Raw genomic sequence first — 20,175 nt, 5'->3', positions numbered from 1 at the left:
TGCCTAATGGCTCATATCACAAGGTGGTGAAATTAAAATCAAAACCATCAGAAGTCAGGAAGAATTGCCGTTTTCAAAAATATGACAGGCATCAAAGTGAAGAAAAATGAGCATGTCTGAAATGGTCGGTTCTCCTGACTGTTCCTTGTGACTTGTGTAATAGCCGGCCTGTTGTGTCTCTAAAGGCTCCAGGTGCTCTCAGATGGGTCAGCATCATCTCCCTCTTCTTCCTTGCTGGGTGCTTGAAGGCACGTGCCATCCTGCTCACATGATGTATGAGCAGTGAGGGGCAGTGTGGATGGTCCCTTTCCTCAGCATGAAAGGGAACATTACTAGGCTGGTTCCTGTGTCTGCTTGCAACCCCCCTTGAGTTGTCTTGTAAAGTGTTTCCTTCCTCATAGCTGGGCTTGCAGTGTCTTTGCCCACCTCTGATCCCCTTCCCATTGTGAGACCTCTTGAGTTTCTTCCTTGGTTTCTCTCCTTCAGGCAGGACTGTAGCACCTAAGTACTGTTTTTCCTGTAGGTGCCTTAGGTAGCCTGTGAGCCATGCAGTGGGACAGCTGGGTGCTGGTCCTCCTGCCACCGGCAAGGCCACTGGCCTGCCCTACGTAGCCTCCATGCAGAACAGTGTGATGGCACTTGCTTTGCATTTATCTGATGGTGCTGTGGAGTGTTACGAGAATGGCATTTCTCTTTGGCAGTAGAATAGATGAGTAAAGCTGCTTTCTTGTAAGGATTTCATAGCTTATGATGAGAAATGTGAACGGGATCTGAGCAGAGCATGGTGGGAAAGCCCAAGTTGTGATTAATGTCTTGTGAATGTGGGGGTCCCATCATAAGATTTATTCACTGTGTATATTCCTCTTCTTGTTCTACCTTGTTAGAATATCTGTTATTAAGCCCTTCCTGACAGATCTGGGAGGAGCCCTGCACCGTCTCAGTCTGACCTCATGGAGCAGGTTGTGAAATTGTGAGGCTGTGGAAGTGAGCGTATGATGGGATCAGATCTGGAGCACAGCCAGCCACCAACACAAACATGAGAGGCAATATCTGAATTTGTGTAGCCAAAGTGTTGTTTCCAGGCACCTACATCTGATGTATGCCTTGATTGTGTCCTAGCTAGCTTTCTCTGTGCTATGGTTTCCTTAAGAAGAAAACATGGACAAGTGACCCAGAAAGAAGTCATGGCTCACTCGAGTCACGTCCAGTCATACCAGTCGCTTTTGTGACTGGGACAGCAAGGCTGCAGAGCACAGTGTGGAGTCCATTCGCTATGCAGTACAGAGAAGCTGTTGTCACTGCGGTGATATTTTGGTGGTAGTTATCTGTTAGCTGAGGACTTGTGGTTTTTGAGGACGTGATATTGCTGTTTAAAAAAAAGAAAGTAATTAATGGAGTTCTCCTGGCTTGCTATGAGTGTCTGCACATAAATCTCTAGTGGTAAAAACTGTTACAGAGACAAAGCTTCATAGACTAAGTGAAGGCTGCAGTTTTAGAGATGGGTAGGCTGTGACCTTTATCAATCATAACAATGAATCGTTTATTAAATATCAAGGAATGAAGGCCTGAGCTTAGGAGTTTGGTATGCTTTACTATGAATGTTCACACAGTGTATACAGCAGTTCCTGTTTTATTTTGAGCTATCGGTAAGATAATTTTTTTTTCTAACACTGATTATTCTTGTGTGCACTGTTTTCTTCTTCTTTTACAGCCTATTCTTGACGAAAACATTTTTGGTCTTGCAAAACATGTGGAGGCACTTGCTATTTTAAATCTCTGCCTACAGTAAGAGTGTAAGGCTAGTATTGTTTATATTACACAAAGTCAGTCTGATTTTACATACAGACGTTTTCTTTTGGATTTGTTTTTCCTTGTTACTGCCTTGCATTGAAACTTCAGGACAAATACAAAACGTCCAGAAGAAAATGTCTTGGAAAGCTTTATTGTCTCATCATTGTAGGATTTTTCTCAGCCAGATAATTATCCACCGGAAGAAATTCTAGAATGAGCACCACTTTCAATGACAAAAACTACTTGTTTGTGAGATTTTGTTACTTAGCCACTTAAGCATTGATCTGAAAATAACAGATTTTACTGTGAAGAGAAGTGCCAGCTATGAACATTCTGTTTTTAGAACTTTATTCTAAATGTTTGGAGGTTGAGATTTGTGCTAAATAGTTGCTTAGATTTCACTGAGATTTTCAGTGCTTTTAGGAGATCAATGTTGTGTTGAAAAACCATTATGTAAAGCTCAGCTTCTTAAAGAGAGATGAAAATTGTAAACATTTTGATTTTATTTTCAGTTGTGTTTTTTTTTTTTTTCTTCCACATTTTCCTCCTATCTGGGCCCCTTTGATTCTACTGTTATCACTCATGCACAAGCACAATAGTCAGTGATACCACTTGTGCAGATCTATTTCAGAAAACAACAAGACCCAAGATGATACCAGAAATGCTGACATGACTGGTTCACTGTATTGTGTGGTCCAACAAGGGGAAAGGTGTCTTTCAAAGCCCACGTTGGCTCTGGTGAAGGCAAATGGTATCTTGATGGTTCAGTGGACAGAATCCTATGTTTTGATGAAATTGACTATTATCTTCACCATACTTCTTGAGGAAATCTACCATGGAATTTTTTCTCCGTGCATTAGGTAGAGGATAGAGGACCACACACTGTTGTCAGTAAGATTCTTCTGGGTTTTTATAACCTACAAGGCAAGTTTCATACCCAGGCTTCACGCTGCTATTGAGCGGAATCACTTTGGAGTTATAAGGAAAGCTTGAGCATCAGCATCTCATTTTGAATCTATGTGTTAACTTCTTTTGTTTCTCATGCTGAACATCAAGATGAGAGTAGCTCTTAAGCATTCTGGAAGAGTGGGGGTGCTTTTAATAATACAGGAGAAACTGCGATACCAGCAAGAACCATAAAGAATCTCTAAAAGCATTAGAACTGATGTTAGATGTTTTGCTTAGACAAAAGAAATTCTTGGAATTTCTCTGTGCCCTGGTTTATTTCTTATTCCCTAGTTAATTTGATCTCTCAAGTAGGGACTGAGAAAGTTTTAATTCTGAGTTGGCAGCTGGACCACACTGGCAGGCTGAGCTGCCATCCTTTCACTTATCTCTCAGAGGACACTACCCAAATGAAATAGCTCTGTCTCACAGGACACGCAATTTCTACATATCACACAGGGTGAGACATTAAGACAAGTGCTGCTGTGTTGGTACCATCAATGTTGCTTATTTATCCATCGTGTTGTATTTTCTGCATCAAGAACTTCAATATCACCAAATAAATATCAAAAAGGTAGAGAAGAAATGGCATCCTACGTATGTATGGGAAATGTGTGTCTTCCTTCTAAAAAGGAGAACCTTAGAGTGACTATATGGAGGCAAAGATCAGCTGGTGCTGTCCTGAAGGAGATGCATCTTTTCCCTTTGGTCCAATTAAAATCTGATTGTTGTGACCTCGTTGTGAGTTGCGTGAGGATATTGTTGTATTTTGTTTAGAAGGGCAAAGTTGAGGCGGTGTTGCCACAGTCTCAAGCACAAGCTCTGTGGTATTGCTCAGATCTGGAGTTAAATGAAGTGCTCCAAGGGATGAAGAAAAGCAAGTGTGGAGCATTACCTTCTGGGTGGCCCAATTTCTGTAGAAAGAAAGGTCAAGAAAGCTTCAGAAAGTAACAGTTGCTATTATTTTCTATAGTTTGCCCAGAATCATATCAAGTCTTAGACGTCATGGGCTACCATCCATTTACAAGCCACTTGACTGAAATGACTTATCTTATTATTCGTCTGCTACCAGTTTACTGTGAACTGAGGGGTAATTAGTTGTTTTCACTTAGCAAGTTTAACTTTCTTTTTTATTTTTTCTTGGTTTAGGAATTATAACAAGAGCAATAGCATTGCCCATTTGTTTTATGATAGAATAATTGAATGTTCAGTGGCTGAGTTATGAGACTAAAGAACAGGTAGTTTATCACAAGTGAATTGGATTACTGCTTTACAGAACACGGGGGCAGTGATGGTATCACTTAATTATAAACTTCCAAGTCAATCTGCTCAGCATTTCTTGGGAAGCCTTCAGAGATGCAGGGCCAAACATGACCTTGAGATCGGTTGCTTGAGAGTTTCATGGACTCTTGTAATGTGCTTCCTGTGCCTTGTACCACTTGCAAGAAACACAGCTCGTCCGTAACAAATTAAGATGGCTTAGTTTCATCATTTCATTGCTGGGAGACCATAAGCAAGTGCTGTGTGCTCCAGAAACTGTGATTCAATGGGAGAGAAGTAAATGCTGAGATGCATTTGAATCATCCACTGGCCTTGCAAAAATTCGAGACATTTGAGATCTGTTATAATTGCAGTATAGTGGAAGGGAGCAATGCTGGAAACTTGCCACACTGACATTCAGAGTTAATGATGGAAAAAACTGTGCCCTAAATGAGAACATAAACTTTTCCTGATTATTAGCAGTTATTTTTTATGAAGAATTATGAACACACACACAGTCACCCCACGTAACGAATAGGCATGATTATTAAGTATAACAGCTGTGGTCCTTGGCATGCTGTCACTTTCGGGTGCTTTCCCTTAGCTGTGTTTTCCTATGATTTCTTTCTCCCAGCAATTATGGAACAATCTTATAATCTTAAGGACAATGGCTATTTATTCTCTTTCCATGAAGGTACTTGCTTTAACTTTTTATTCACCCCGTAGAAATTTTTAAAAAGTAACCTATGTTAAGTAAAACTACAGCAAGTACTTTAGATGTATTCCATTTATTAGAATGCACTGTGTTTATACAGATTTTAAGGGACGTAAGGCTAGATATATACCATATAATAGAAGAAAAAGAGTCTTCTGTTTTCAGACTAGGGTGCTAAAATCATGCATACATCACAAGGACAGATGTGTGATGGTGGTAAGAAGTGTTCGCTGCCCTCCCTCTTGTGCCCCTTGCCCAACTCTTTACTGTGATGTAGTAATTCTGGTTTCTGTCTGGAATGTGTGCAAATATACTTGATAGTTCACATGGTTCTACAGTAAATGAATGCAATCGTAAGGACTTTGTGAACTTCTGTGGTGATTCACAGTCATGGGATTGGTTTAAAAAGAGCAGGAAGGCTCAAGGAGAGGTATCTCACCATAAACATATCCTGCAGCTCTTGAGAGAATGCCATGTGAGGGTAAATCTTCAAAGCTTAGATTAACTCCTTTGATGACAGAAGTTTGTAGAAGCTTTTAAAATACCTTTTTGATCTTTTGATGCATTTTGGAGCTTCACATCGAAATCCTTTTCCCTCTCAGCCTCCTGCAAAACAAACAAATGAACAAAAAAAAGCCCCAAACCTTGCTAAGGACAGGGATGCTGTGAGGGTGACTAACCCATGTGTGAGGAGTTGGCGTAGTTTAGAATAGAAGAGCACCTTCATTCCAGCTTGACAACAGCATCTGAAACAGCTGCTTGACAGTATTTGGCACTATGTCAGGCTACTACAGATAGCATTTTTTTTAGTCCACTGGGAACATGCTTAGAAAATTCTGCTACCCAGTGATGTATCTGAATGTCTTTTTCAATAGTATTTAGTGTGGTGGATGCTGTCAGCCATGTTACTTGGCACAGCTGCTTCCTGTGGATTATCCTGGGAGGAGGGCAAGCATCACAAGTTTTTGTGACGGAAAGACTGGACGCTCATTGTGTGGGATCTGCCTGGAGGAAGGCATATTGGTGGTGACCTGGGGAAACAGAGTATTTGTTACTGCCAATTCTATTGAGAGCAGCTGAAGTGCCTGTTCTTTCTTTTTTTTCCATGAATGAACGTTGTCTTCTGAAATTCTTACATTTTATAAAAGACATTGGCTTCTGTGCAAGGGCTGAAATGTAGGAGAAAGGATTTATTAGCACTATAAAATATATAGCGAAATGGAAAGCAAATGCTACTCAGATGGTGTTTTTACAGATGTTACATTACTGCTGGAGAACTAGAACAGATTATACTTGTGCATACAAACCCTTGTTAAATCTTTTAAGCTGTGCACAAGCTTGCTCATGATTTATTCTGTTGGTTATTTTTATTTTCTCTTTTCCCCGCAACTGTGATGGATTGCCTGTTTAATAGTGCCTGGAACTCTGCCAGCATCAAATATAAAGTACCCCTTTTTTTTTTTTTTTTTAAACTTGCAAATTTATAAAGATTTACAGATGACAGCAGAACGTGCAACAAATTGATTCTGTTTTGAATTCTTTCTGCTGTACGGAATTAACTTGAAAGGAATTCAGGAACAAACATATTTCTGTTACTAATTCCTGAATGCTCTAGCTGGCAGACGCTCTGTTCAGTTTATTCCCATGTTTTTGTATTGTAATAGGTCATGTGGTCTTTTTAACTTTGAAGAACAGGCTTCAGGGGGAGCAGGTTGCTTGAATAGGAGTGATCCTACATATGCTCAAATTTACGAACTTTCTAGAAGCTTTGGTACTCCTTTATCCTCCTCTAAATGAATGGAATGGAATGCTGAAAATGCTTGAAGGGATGGAATGCTGCAGGATGAGGGGACACTTGGTTAAGCAAAGCGATTGGCTTTCTTATGTGTTCTCTTTATGCAGGATATTTGTTCCCACTGGAAACCAAAAGAAACGGCAAACTGATCTGTCAGCAATGATTGCATGCTGAATAAAATGTGTGAGGTGTGACTGGGACAGAGCTTTGGGCGACCTGATCTGGTGAAACATATCCCTGCCCACGGTGACGGGGGGATGACTAAATGATCCTTAATGGTTGCTTCCAACGCCCAAATTCTGTATGTTTAGTAGACGTAGTAGTAGTAGTAAATTCATTCATAGAATTCTAAAAGTTGAAATAGTCATGTGTTTAGCATTACCTAAGGTCACATGGTAGAAAATACAATGAAAGAGTGATGGGTATTAAGCTGGGACTTGTAGAGTTTTATGTACTGTTACTGTGTCGCTATTAAAGCTTTGAACAAAACCGTATTGCTTTCTATCCTACAAATTTGGCTCTTATTTTTCCATAGAATGCTGTCAATTTCCTTTGAGATAACTAAGTTAGGTTTATCTGAAGTGGAAAATCTGGAATTTTTGATATCAACAGAGCACAAAATTTTGTTTGCTTCTGTTAGAAAGTGTTATAATTTTGTCCTTTTTAAACTTGGTTCACAGTGGGGCTGTGCATACCAGCCCAGTAGCAATTATTCCAGTTACTAATGTAGAAAAAATGACTTCTCTGTAATCATACTGTTGTCAAATTCATATGCTAAAGATGGTATCGGTCATCCTAGCACATTGCCATCCCCTCTGCATGGCTGATTGTTTCCTGTTAGGTCCAAGTCATGTAGATCATATTTTAAAGCCAACCCCAGCTTGTTGAGGGATGTTGCTGTTATGTGTGTACAGACTCCTTAGGACTGTGCTGTTTGCTGAGGGACTGAACCCAGCGTTGCTCCAAGAGAAATTTTGCATGCATGGAAACTGGAGTTGGCTTAGTGTCAAGCTGTGAAAATCAGGCTAGTGAACTATGACATGAAAAATATTTGTTGTCTCTGTCAAAAACTTTTCCAGTGAAGCACCAGTGCATGACAGCATCTCTTTCCTATTCTTGTTGTAGTCATTTTCAAGTTTCCTAATTTCTAGGAACGAGTATGCCTTTTGTTTTGTCTTATGTGACATGATTCTGATGTTCCCTTACAAGAAGCCATTTTTCTCCTTGTTAATTAGAAAAAAGCAATTCAAGTGACTGTTTTCTAAGTTATCCAGCAATTAAGCAACAAAATGTTTTTCTGTCTAGTGCTTGTTTTCAGAAGCAATAGGAGAGCTGAAGATGGCTATTAATCTTATCAGTTACTTGCTAAAGATACATTGCCCTCCCCCACCCCCTTTGATCTTTTTCTGTAGTACTGAGGATGCCATTTTCCTTTTATTTTGTGGATTGGAATGCTGATGATATTCTTTGAGACGTAGCAAATGAATGTATTAGGCTAGCTGCAGAATTTCTCTTTAGATTACATCCCTTCATTTGCATGGCAAAATGTGCTTTGTATAGGAAGATATTTGTCTAATGCTTCTAAGGCCTCCAGCCCTTTACTGTACTTTTTAGCTACCACTTGCTTTTTAGCATATAGTTTGGGTCATTGATCAAAAGAATCACTAAGAGTGCTAAACAAACACTTCAGAAACATGAAAGAAGTAGGCTAAGTGCTTTTTTTTTTTTTTTTTTAATTATCTGTTGTTCTTTAATGATAGTTTCAGAGCTTATACTCCTGTCTGGCATCTAGTCCACAGAAGTGTCCTTGAGTGGGCTGGTGTGACTTAACCAGCATAAACTACACAAGTCAGCTTTCTCAAAGTGAAGCAAAATGTTTATGGCAGCCTGCTGAGAGGACACTTTCAAATCCTGTTAAGATCTTATGGCACAGCATTACTGGCTGCCTAAATAACAATTTAATAGGGCAACTCAGTTTATTATTTTCTTGGCATTAGTATTGTATCCTCAATGATTTAACGTAAGTGATAGATGGACTCAGAAAACGTATGACATTTTTCAAGTGACTGAGCTCAGTCTTTGCAAGTCTGGTGTTATGCTGATATGATGGGTGAAGATGCTCCAACCATCAATGGAATGAGGGGAGAATTTCAGAATGGTAATTCATGTTGTCTTGAGCTTCTTCAGCTAATCTTCCAGTATACATATCAGTTTTTGAACTTTACTCTGCATTACTTCTCTTTAAGATGAGCCCACGACTCTGGGTGCTAAAGAAGCAAGACAGGAGTCAGAAATGGTGTGAACAATACATAAGGACACTTGGCGTAATGGAGGCTGATATTCATAGATGGGGGACAAAGAGAGATTGGCTTAAGGCAGTCTTAACTACATGTCAGGTATATCCAGAACTGTGCGCCTGAAAAACCTGTGTACAGCTCCTGTTTCTGCCAGTCAGGGCTAAATCCCTTTAGGCTCCCCTCTTCTTGGGTACCATAAGGTTCCCTTGGCCGCAGTCTGTCCGTATCACAGAATTGCAGATTGCCTAGAATAGGTTGCACAGGTAGGCATCCAGGAAGGTTTTCAATATTTCCAGAGAAAGAGACTTCATAATCTCTCTGGGCATCCTGTTCCAGAGCTCTGTCACTGTCACACTAAAGAAGTTATTTCTCGTGTTCACGTGAACTTCTTGTGTTCCTGTTTGTGCCCATTGCTCCTTGTTCTGTCACTGGGCACCACTGAAAAGAGCTACCCCTGTCTGCATGACTCCCACCCTTTAGATGTCTGTAAGCACTGATAAGATCTCCTCTCAGTCTTCTCTTCCTAAGACTGAACAGTCCCAGGTCTCTCAGTCTTTTTTCACAAGGGGGAAGTTCTAGGCACCTCATCCTCTTGGTGGCCCTGTGCCCAGGAGCACTTTATTCCTATCACTTTTTAACAACTTGTGTCTAAGACCTGTCTCCTTGAAGATGTTTTATTTGTGAGGCATATGAAGAACATAAGAGCTATCCCAAACATGTTAGCATTGGCTATATCAGTATACAGCCAAGGGAGCAGTGGGAATGCTGCCTCACCCCACCAGTGAGGGGCTGATCTGAAGTAACTACAAATGATGTCGGAGGTAATGGGATAAAACTTACACCATGGCACAAAATGTAACTGTGATGTTTGGGGAAAGGAAATTAGAAGGAGTCCTGTGAGTTTCAGGCTTGGGAAACTGTTCCAACTGTAACTTCAATAGACAGATAAGAGCAAGCAAGACTGAGAAGCCGCTGTCATATTGGCTGGTGTATCCTCATGGGAATCACTGGATGGCCTCAATACCAGCTTGTGCCTGTAATAGAAGTTCTAGTTCAGAGCTAATATCCTTCCTTTTCTGCTGACCTGCTTTGAGGTTTTATTCTTGCTCACAGGCATAGGACACGGATCGGTAGCACGTACTTTTCCTAGGATTGATCATTCACATTAAATGTATTCTGGTGAGGTATCTTCACCATTGTTCCACTTAGGCACATCCTGAGTCTTTTGCGTGGTATGACACGCTTCTGGAGAGTGCACCTACTTATGAGAAAGGCTTTAATGCTAACGGGGGGCTAATGTCAACTCTGGATGATGGGGCTGGCATTTAGTTTGGGTCACTACATTGGCTTTTCTTGCCTTTTCAAGTGCATTGTAAGCAAAACCTTTCTGATTAAGGCTAACTCTGCTGTTGCAGAAAAATAATTTGAAGGGAGAACAATGATTTGTTTGTACTCCTTGGACAGTACTGTGTACAGTCTCCCTGTTGGGTGAGGTATTCTTTGGCTGCATAAGGTCGTCTTGCACTGGTAAAGCTTTTGCATTCTAACACTTCAACCGTGCACAGAACAAGCCCAGCTTATCTGACACAGCTGCTTTTATTGGTTTAAAACTGACTAGTATTTAAGTTTCTTCTTTGTGAAAGGCCTTTAAAAAAAAACCCAGATTGCTGCTATTAATAAGATGTAATCTACTCCAGCACATTTCAGAGATTTGGTTCACTAATCCATTACATTACACTCCCTGATGTTGCAGTATTCTGCAAGTGGAGAAGTAAAGTACCAGATGAACTTTTAAGGTTTACTTAAAATACAAGGAGCTTAATGTGAATGGATTTTATGTACATATATGTATCCTGCTTTTATTTGCCAGGCAGAGCCCTCAGCCACAACTTAGGTAGGCATTGTTCTAGCTGTGGTACAAATGCAATGTGAGAGTCCCCTGCTTGAAGGGACATTGCCATTTAGTGATGGGGAGCATATGCTGGGAGGTGGATGTCAGGGCCGTGTGCAGAGGGGGAATTCAAAGCAGTGGTGGGGCTTTACGCTTGCCCGTATAGCTGCCAGCTGACTTGTGCTTGCAACACTGTGGTTTTGGGATAACTGTTCTTATTAAGTCCCATTCCGAGTACTTCTGTCTTCTTTATAGTTCAGGACATTGTGTGCAGTGTAAGTGCATGTCAGATTTTCTATATGCTGTAATTAACCCTTTCTTTGAAGGAGCAGAGAGCAGGAAGAATGTGTATTGAACTGGCTCTGGTGTATATGTTTTAAACAAAAAAGATTTCTTTAAAATGAATAGTGTGACCCAGAGGACAGGTAATTTCTATTTGGGGAAGCTAATTATCTCATTTTGCAAAACTGAGAGCATAACTCAGAGCGGATGTGTTTGAGTTTTTTGTTTGTTTCTTACTTCGTGTGAAAGCCTCTGTAGATGATTTCAAGGAGGGCAGAAGCTCTGACAGCCAATGGACAGTGTTGGCAGAAGGAAGAACTTAAGAGGACACGCTCACAGGGTGCTGGAAGGTGTCCTTCTGCGTTTATTCTTACCTTCTTTTTTGTTGTTGTGTGAAGGATTCAAAAAAGCTTAGGATATGTAGAAGGAAGAGGAGGCTGTTCTGGATTTTAGCTTAAATTCTGATGCGGAGTGTTTTATTGCATATTAAAAAGTAGTTCTTTCAAGCTGTAATCAAAGATGTGAAAGTTTAATTCATAGTTGGAACATAGTTTAGGGCCAGAAGAGACCATTAAGATAATAATTTCTAATCTCCTGCATAATTACTACTTGCTGTTGTGGAGTGAAAGAAAAAGCTGTGGTTTTTTTTTTTGTTTGTTTGCTTTTTGGGTTTTTTTTTTTTGTTTTAAGAAAGATCATTAAAGCCAAATACATTTTAAACTAATTATAAGTACGTTCTGAAGTACCTCTAATGAAACTGAAAACATTAATGTGCTTTGTCCTGGTCATCCATACAAAAAAATATTTGAGGTGTGTCTTCACTTTTCAAGAGTGCATCAGAATAGTTTATATAATGATCAAAGACAGGAAGGCTAGAAAAGGCTTGGCATTCTTAATCCCTTTTTGCTGCTAATATTTTTGGGTTTTTGAAACTCTTAAGTTCTATCAAAAGGTAAATATTATTCACATATTTGGCCTAAGAAGAGAAGAATGTGAGGTTTGCATGGTAAAAACTGATGCCATAACGTGCACTCTGAGTATTGTAGCTTATTCTAAACACTTCACAGTATGATTTTTCTCCTTTTTAATGTGCAGGATGTTGAACTTGAGGATTCCTGCTACTAAATAGTTAATATAAAATCAGTATACTCAAGTATCACTTTCACTAGGTAAACGTTAAAACAAATGTCCATCTAGAGTTCTTAATGCCTTACTCTGTAACTACTGCTTTATGTATCATCAGTTGCAGTTGAATATATCCTCCTTATTAACACAGTGCTGTAAGATAATCGTATCATCTGCATGTAGTACCAACTAGCAGAGATTAAATTTATATGCATGCAGTACAACTTAGGAAGAATTGTGATGTCACTGCAAAAAATTAAGGTCAAGTTTTATTCTAGGCCATCATCTGATCTTACAGTGTTTTGAGTGGGCTGATTTTCATTAAGGTAAGATTTTTGGCTTGGTACTCTGAATTTGAGGAATACAATAAAATATTTCTTGTCATTTCTTGTCATCCTTATTAGCCATTTAAGTTATAGCATGTCTTTACAGGGATGTTTTCTGATATGTGCGCTACTTTCCCATGTATAGATGTGAGTGGTATTTTCAAGTGGAAGCACAGTAAGAGAACAGGAGATGTCCTTGATTATTCCATGGTTTGGTTTGAAAGGTATGTTTCTTCATGAAGTTAATATTCAAGTGAAAGGTCAGTGGCATCTGCACTAGGGACTGTATTTCATTAAACTTAACCAAACCATTCCTTCTTAGATGTAAATCTTCATTTAGCATCCACCTGTGGTAGGAAATTGTATGTGGGTAGGGTTGCTACCAGTTTGTTCTTTTTCCCTGATCGTGTTTTCCTTTTTTGAGTTCTGGAACTCTGTTCAAGCAGATTTATGGGAGAATTGGTGCACTTTGCAATTAATATTAATTTTATTCCAATTCCTGTCAAAGGAAGGAGCTGAGTCATAGCTTCTGCAGAGATAGGCAGGAAGCTGTAAGGCTTGTCAGGCTGAGATGCCCAGTGCAAGGATGAGGGGTCAGCAGAAGGCTGCTGTTGTGTGGTTGGGGCATCAGCACAGTTCCTGCAAGTCTCATTTAAGAGGTATGGAGGGGAACAGAGAAAAACATAAGAGCTTTGTGTTCAGAGTTGAGTAAACTATGCATTGTAACCTGATGGATGGTGAGGTTTCCATTCTCCTACCATTGTTTTTTGTTAATGATTTTCATGTACTCATCTTTGGAAGCTGTAATTCTGGGTACTGTTTCCAGGCTGTCCCTTTGCATCCGTCAGAGCTAGCTATGGATCCGATGGGAGATGGTGGAGAGAGGTGGTCACTCATAGCAGTTGTTACAGGTGGCAGTGAGACCATAAGGGACAGGGAAACCTGACAGTGGTCACCAGACTTCCACAATTCTGCTCTTAGCAGAGAGAAAAAAAGTTGGAACAATGTGATCTAGAGAAGAAAATCACAGATAATGTGAAGGCAGAGGGAAGAAGAAGGCTAGGAGACACTTGTGTACTCAGAAGAAGAACCACAGGGACACAGAGGGAAGGACTGATCTATCTGGATCCCATTTAAAGGGTAATTGGGTGCGATAGCATGAGAATTGGTTGTGTAATGTGTAGTCTACTCAGGTCCCCGTTTTCAGATCCAAGAGCAGTCTGTCACCTTAATACAGTTTTCAGTAAGGTTGGATCTTGAAAGGCAGCTCAAATAGCGAGTCCCTTTTTTTCCTCACGAAGGTTTCCACCTTCTCTTTCATGAATGCCCACCTGATCAGTAGCTGGCTTGCATTTGTGTAAGCACTTAGCTCAGTCAAAGCAGGATCCCTGGCAGTACTCAAATCCTTTCTTTCCTGAGTTGCCTTTGCTGAAGTTATTGAAATCCTGACAGCTGTAAGCCTGACCTGAAGCCCCTCACAGATGGTGTGCGTCAGTGGGGTTGGGATCGGTATCCTTGAAATACTGGTGCAAAAACTCTGAGATTGGCTTAGCTGCCAACTGGAACTCTGATTTAAAGCAAAGTTGTATGTCCAGGTTTAATTATCCCAAACGCAATCTGTTATAAATCAGATAGATACAACTTAAAGAAGATGATATAAGAAGTTATAACTCAAATGAAATCTGAGGTTAAACCGCACTGTAAGTGGATCCAGAGAGCCTTAATTCTGCACTGTGGTGACAATAGAAAGAGCCACAGTGTCACACGGCAGGCACTTCCCTTTAAATAACTTGCAAGGAAATGTGTGTAGTCACCCTGCTGTCTCTGTACACCCTGTGCTTGGGTGTCCATAAGAAGGAAAGGTGCTGGGACCATTTCGCTCACCCTAGCAACATCATCTGCCAGCATTAGAATAGTCTAAGCATGAACATACACAATACTGAACATGTATAAGAAGAAAAAAAAAAGAGAAAACCTATGAAAAAGAACCACCCCTTCCAAATGCAATAAATAATAAATAGTTTGTGTATGCTGTCATATGTCCGTGTTCCAGCCTGAAATTCATTTCCTCTTTAGTGTCTTCCCAAGATCTACTTTGCAGATAGATACTTGTATGTTCTGGCAAACAGTTTAAGAACCCATTTTCCCCACTGGAGATTATACTTTTTGAAAGTGTTTATTAGACCAGTCAGGTTTCTGAAATGCTGAGCAATTTATTTTGATTTACTTATTAGAGAAATTGATAGCAGAAGTGAAGCATTTTACTGTAAGCAGTTTCTTTATCACTGACGAATGAGGTACGACATGCTGCTTTTGAATTCCACATCCAAGTGTCAACCAGAACTGAAAACTAGCCTTTATGGTGCTTTTTGATATTATTGGAAAGCAGAGGGAATGGATGTATATATACATTTTTTTAAATCTTTTTTTTTTTCCTGTAGAATTTTACACAGAAGCTTTCTAAAAGTCTTGAGTACTTAAACAATATTTTGAGGCACTGTTGTGGTACTTGAAAATATGCATTGGTCTTGGAAAGAAGTGCGGATTAAGTCAGTGGCATCCAGTTAGTCAAGAACGAAGCCACAATGTCCGTGCAAAGTTCAGCTTCCTTGGCCTTTGCATTTCCAGTGGCGTAAGTGAAGTGAATCAAGGAGATGAGGGAAAGAATTGTATAGCAGAAGGAGAGCAGAGCAATGGTACGTTGCTTGTACTTTCTTTGGAAAATGATTTGCATCAGCTAGGAAGCAGTTGGGTTAATTGAGAAATGGAGCAGACTTTGGAGAGGTGTATGCAGCAGTGAATTGTTCTCTGGAATGCTTCCTGGAAAGTCTGGAAACAGCAGACAGGGGAATCTTGAGGATTATGGAGCAACGTTCAGTGTCATCACAGGCTCTGTCACTTAATTCCTTCTAATCCTATAATTAGTTTTCTTATGTATTTAGAGGTTTCATTTTCCCACTAATTTGCTTAATTCATTGTTTATCTCTGTCGCTAATTCATTTACTACCATCTTATTTATATCATAGATACATTTTAGTTGTAACTGGTTTTGGGCTACTGCGGTTTATCCTCAAAGACCTCCAGTTAGTTTGTGTTCAGTATTTTTATTTCTGCCATAGCAGTCATAAGTAGGAAGGATATGGCGAGGAGTTGTAGTGTCACGTGGAAGAATTGTACTGTCAAATTGGAGTTTTTTGTGCTCTGTAAGTTATAAGTTTAATATTTGATAAAGTTATATTGTTTTTTATACTTACCTGATGATGTGCTCCGTTGTTCTAAAAAAAAAATTGATTCTGTGGTATTTGCTCTTGGTATTTAGAGGCTCTGTGTTATGTTTATCAGTGACTGTATCATCTCTATCGAAAAGTTGCAGGTACTTTCTAAAGTCTTCAATTCTGTTGGCTGTGATTTTAAGGGTGCCTAATCACAAAGGTATAATGCAAAAATAATATCTGGAAAGTTTTTCTGTTTTTCCGCTTAAAAGAAATAATTGCTCCAGATAATTAAGTACTGCAGTCACAGCTAGCACGGCACTGTGAAGGAGAAGCAGCAGCTTCTGAAGCAAAGCAATCAGTGACCGTGGTTTGTCCTTCTGTCATGGGTCGGGGATGTTGCCAACGCTGGAATCACAGATCCTGTTTTCCCTGCAGTAGTCCCTCAGTTTTGATTACCGATCTGCTGTTGAGCAACATTTGAGACACCTTTTCCACTTGACACCATTTCCATTTGCGGTTACTATTTGACGAGAAAAGATCATTTCTATTTTTTTGCTACTTGCAACTTGAAATTATTTCCAGGCTGCTTTTCTAGCCACAGCACTGATTTTAATATTGTAGTGAATTCAGAGTGCAAACAGAAAAATGTCTGCCAAAAGCTTCTTTATCCATTTTCAGTTTTGTGATCAGCGGTCAGAGAGGCGCTAATTATTTGATGATGGCTGACGACTGATGGAATGACGTTCAAAGGATGCAGGACATCGTAGGAAAGTGTTCATCAGTAAGTTAGGTAAGGAAAGAAGTAAGCAGTGTGAGGCTCTTTCAGGGTTCAGAAGGGTCAACCGTAATCTGAACCGGCTGAGCCAAGGTCAGATGTCTCTGCTTAGTGGTGTCCTAATTAGTAATGCTACTGATGAACTATGAGAGCAATACTGGCAGTCTGATGTTAATCATATGAACCTAACTCACTTAATTGGATTGTGTTTTGCCACTTTGCAAATCCTAATTATACAAAGAGGCTATTTAGCAGCAAACATGCTTTAACTCTACAGAAGATTTTTTTTCCCTTCTTGTACTGTTCTTCATTAGAAGAAGAACACTTCTTTATTTTCAAGGCTTCTTTGGAGAGCAGATACAGGGTTTTTATTTTTTATTTTTTTAATCTTAAATCAATATTTACTGGTAAAATCCTGCTAGTTGGGAGTTCCTGCAGTTTCTGAAGAGATGGTATAAACAGGAGAACACTGTCACAAAATAACGGTCTCCTGCTGATTCACAAAAACCAAAGCAGAGCAAAATCATTGACTGCAAAGTGGGGAGAAATTGATTGCTTGACAGTGTTTCCTTACAATGAGGTTGTAAGTTACTCATTCTTTCTGTTAGTCCAAATGAATAATATAGATTTATTTGTTTTGTTATGTGGGTGTTGGTACAGCAGTGAATACTGTGTTACTGTGTAATTGTATTTTTTTTGAGCTATAAAGCAAATTGACTGATCTGGCTATCTAGAGGTAGAGAACCTCAGTTCTCCATTCCTACTGTGTTGTTCAGCAAATCAGGCTACCTCCTGTACAAGGTTGCATTAAGAGCTATGTTATCATCATATATCTCTGGGGTGGTACATTTCTGTGGCATTCAAGGACCAGAGAAAGTTTGTCTCTTGTCTCTTCTAGTTTCTGGGAATGACTCTTGATTGTTTTTAGCTATCTTTTCATCTGTGTATCCCGGTCATCCTGACTAGCATCTCTTACATGGCAGGCAGCACAGGGACAGGAAATAAACTTTCTCTTCCTGATGCTGAGTAAAGCAAATTGGAGGGTTTTCCCACTGTCCGCTGTATAGAAAAGATTAACTCCTGACAGCCAACATGAAAGCTCATCTTGAAACGACTTCAAATGTCCCACCTGGTTATTGCTGCCTACTTGGTGTCCAAGTTTGAGCAGTCTTCTTTATCTATGTCTTTTTAATTTTTTATTTGCTCCTGCTGAGATTGTTTACTCCGAAATATTTGTCTTTAGGATGGACTGATCAAAAGTACAAGTGTTGGCCTAAGCTGGCTCCCACTGAAAGCAGTGGTGAAGCGCCCATAATGGGAGTGGTTGAACTGAAGCTGTGTAGTAAATTATGCTGGTGCAATTTCTCTCACAAACACAGCCTCTTTCCTTTATGGAATGTGAATGCACCGTACAGTGCTGCAGTGAGCGGAGTTCCCCTGAAGCACTACAGGCATGTGTGCCTAGTACTCAAGCAGAACTAATTATTTCAGCTCGTCAGTACTATTTCTCTGGCCCTCGTGATTTTAGGGAACCCCCTGTGTAGCTGTTGGTGTGTCACTTTGTGCACTAACTTACTTGGTGCTTCCTTGGAAGTCCTAAAAGCAATGCAGGGTGAACATGCCCCCATAAACCTCTGTTTCATCACTTCAGTACCTGTTTGTTTCTAGGTGGCAACTGTATGCTTATTTCCACAAAAGACAGATGTATTTTTCTTTTCCAGAATTACAAATGAAGATGAACAGCTACCACAGGCAGCAGCACTGATAACCTCCTTCTGTTCTCAGTAGTATCCAGATCTGTTTTCTTCATGCACAAATCCCAGAATTCCTCTTTTAGAGAATCAAAGACGACTTGAGTGGATTGGTGAGTAATTGCAAGTCAGCAGGCAGAGAACCACAAGAGGACTGGTGTTTTCTTCCTGTCCGCTTAATGTGCTTCTTTTTTCCAAAAGAAAAACTATTCTGTGATTTGAAAAATCACTCCTGTTCTTTAAAGTTGGGGTGTGGGTTTTTTTTGTTTTTTTTGGGGGGGAATATTTCCAGAAACAGGTATTGAAATATTTCTTAGTAAAAACAAAACAAAAAAAACAAAACAAAAAAACAAAAAAACAAACAAAAAAACCCCAACAGCCTACTAAAATAAAACAAAAACAAACAAGTCGAACGCTATGAATTCTACCAGGCTAATTCTCGAGTTTTTTGCAAGAAAAATAATGCTGCATTTCCATGTGGGATCTTTAAGTCTGTAAAGTAGCCCTACACAGACCTGTCAAATATTACTTAGGTCCCTCTTTACTTTGATTTTGGCTCACAAAGCTGCTTCTGATGGAGCTGTTAATGCTTATGGAGATCTGCAGCCTTCAGAGGCAGAGACCTAAATGCACACCTTGCTGTGACCTGCAAATAGCTTAGGCTGAGACAAAACTGGAAGTAATCTAGGGGAGGAAAAATAAATAAATGGTGCTTCCCTGGTGCACTCAGAAACCTTTGTGTCCTGCCTGGCCAGGCAGGTTGCAGAGCTGGTCATTGAGTGCTATTGTTCATCCCTAGTACAAGCACCTTGATTTCTTGTCAAGGGAACCTGAACGAAGTGTTGGGGTGTGGTAGAAGAAAAGTGTCTGACACAGTAAACCAGCTACGGAACAGCCACTTAGATGTTGCTTTGCTACCTTTTACCCCATTATGTATCTCCTCTCTTCTCAGACAGCCGGGGCACCTTTATCTGTCTAATAGCATTTTCTTCTGCTCGGGCATCTGCCTTGAATTTTTCATCACGTTACAGATATAATTCAGCCTATGATATTTCAAAAGAACTTCTCACTATAGCATTTCAAATGCTTTACAAGAGAAAGGGCCGTGAGAAGAAATGAAACACGGTCAAGGACTTTGTGCTTTCTTTTTTCTTTTTTATTCCTATTATGGTTAGCTTGTTATTTCCAGGGAAGGTCTTCTCAAAAACAGTATGTGGATTTCACTCTCTGAGAATGAATTGCAGTAGAGCTGAGTGTGATATCTCTTTGCAGATTGCTCCATGCCTTCCTACTTCTCTCAATGATCTGTTGTTGGATGATGAACATGTGATCTCCAGCTGTGTGACCTCAGAGGTGTATGACAGTGTGTCTGAAGCACAGTGGATTAGCTGCTTTTGAAGTATTGGTGAGCAAAAATATCAGAGAATCAGGGCAATGATCTCCTGAACGTAAATACTGTGTCTCAATGCGTTTAGCAGAAGGCAGCAAAGGAGTTAAATGCAGCATACTATATATATTTCTACGTTACTCTACAACACTGTGGGGAAATAAGATATGAATCAAAAATAAAATCAATCACCTTGAGAAAATATCTCCTAACCTAAAAGTAAACTCTACCAAATAAAACGATAAATACTTCTGTGTTTTCCAGTACTGCAAGATTATTAGATTTTTTAAAAAAAATCAGTGTTGAAAACTACTGGCGTGATCTTTTATTAGGTAAACAATCCTTTCTCTCTCTCTCTCTCTGAAGCAAACAGGCTCTTGAGAGTCATCAATAATTTATGGCAGAGTAACTGTAATTGTAGGTAGCATGTTTGCCCTGTTAGTGTTTGGAAAAAAAACAAGAAAACAAAAAAACAAACAGAAAACTGACTAACCTATATGCTGAGGGAAATGGGCACCCTTCATCATAGAAATAACCAGTACCTTAGGAAATGTTGCAAACGGATGGCTACCACGTGCTGTGCACAGGAATAGGTGATTAAAACTGAGAAACAGAAATAA

General features: G+C 39.8%; 1 protein-coding gene across 4 annotated transcripts in view; it reads left to right on the top strand.

Annotated features, from left to right (window-relative positions):
- Positions 1-20,175, top strand: part of SLC7A11 (solute carrier family 7 member 11) — a 288,216-nt gene that overhangs the window by 162,569 nt on the left and 105,472 nt on the right. The window contains exons 1-4 of one of the 4 annotated variants that reach the window (XM_042871065.1): positions 12,579-12,651; positions 16,321-16,432; positions 18,139-18,281; positions 19,441-19,573. The gene's annotated coding sequence lies outside the window, so the exon portion shown is untranslated. Of the gene's footprint in view, positions 1-1,588; positions 1,647-12,578; positions 12,652-16,320; positions 16,433-18,138; positions 18,282-19,440; positions 19,574-20,175 lie in introns of those variants that run through there. The other 3 variants (XM_042871066.1, XM_042871067.1, XM_042871068.1) reach the window with 3 other exon arrangements.

The sequence above is a fragment of the Lagopus leucura genome, unplaced genomic scaffold, assembly GCF_019238085.1.
Source record: "Lagopus leucura isolate 7727_CA_CO unplaced genomic scaffold, USGS_WTPT01 Super-Scaffold_100004, whole genome shotgun sequence".
NCBI lineage: Eukaryota > Metazoa > Chordata > Aves > Galliformes > Phasianidae > Lagopus > Lagopus leucura.
Note: the sequence above shows the minus strand (reverse complement) of the source record. Positions and strands in the feature narration are given on the sequence as shown.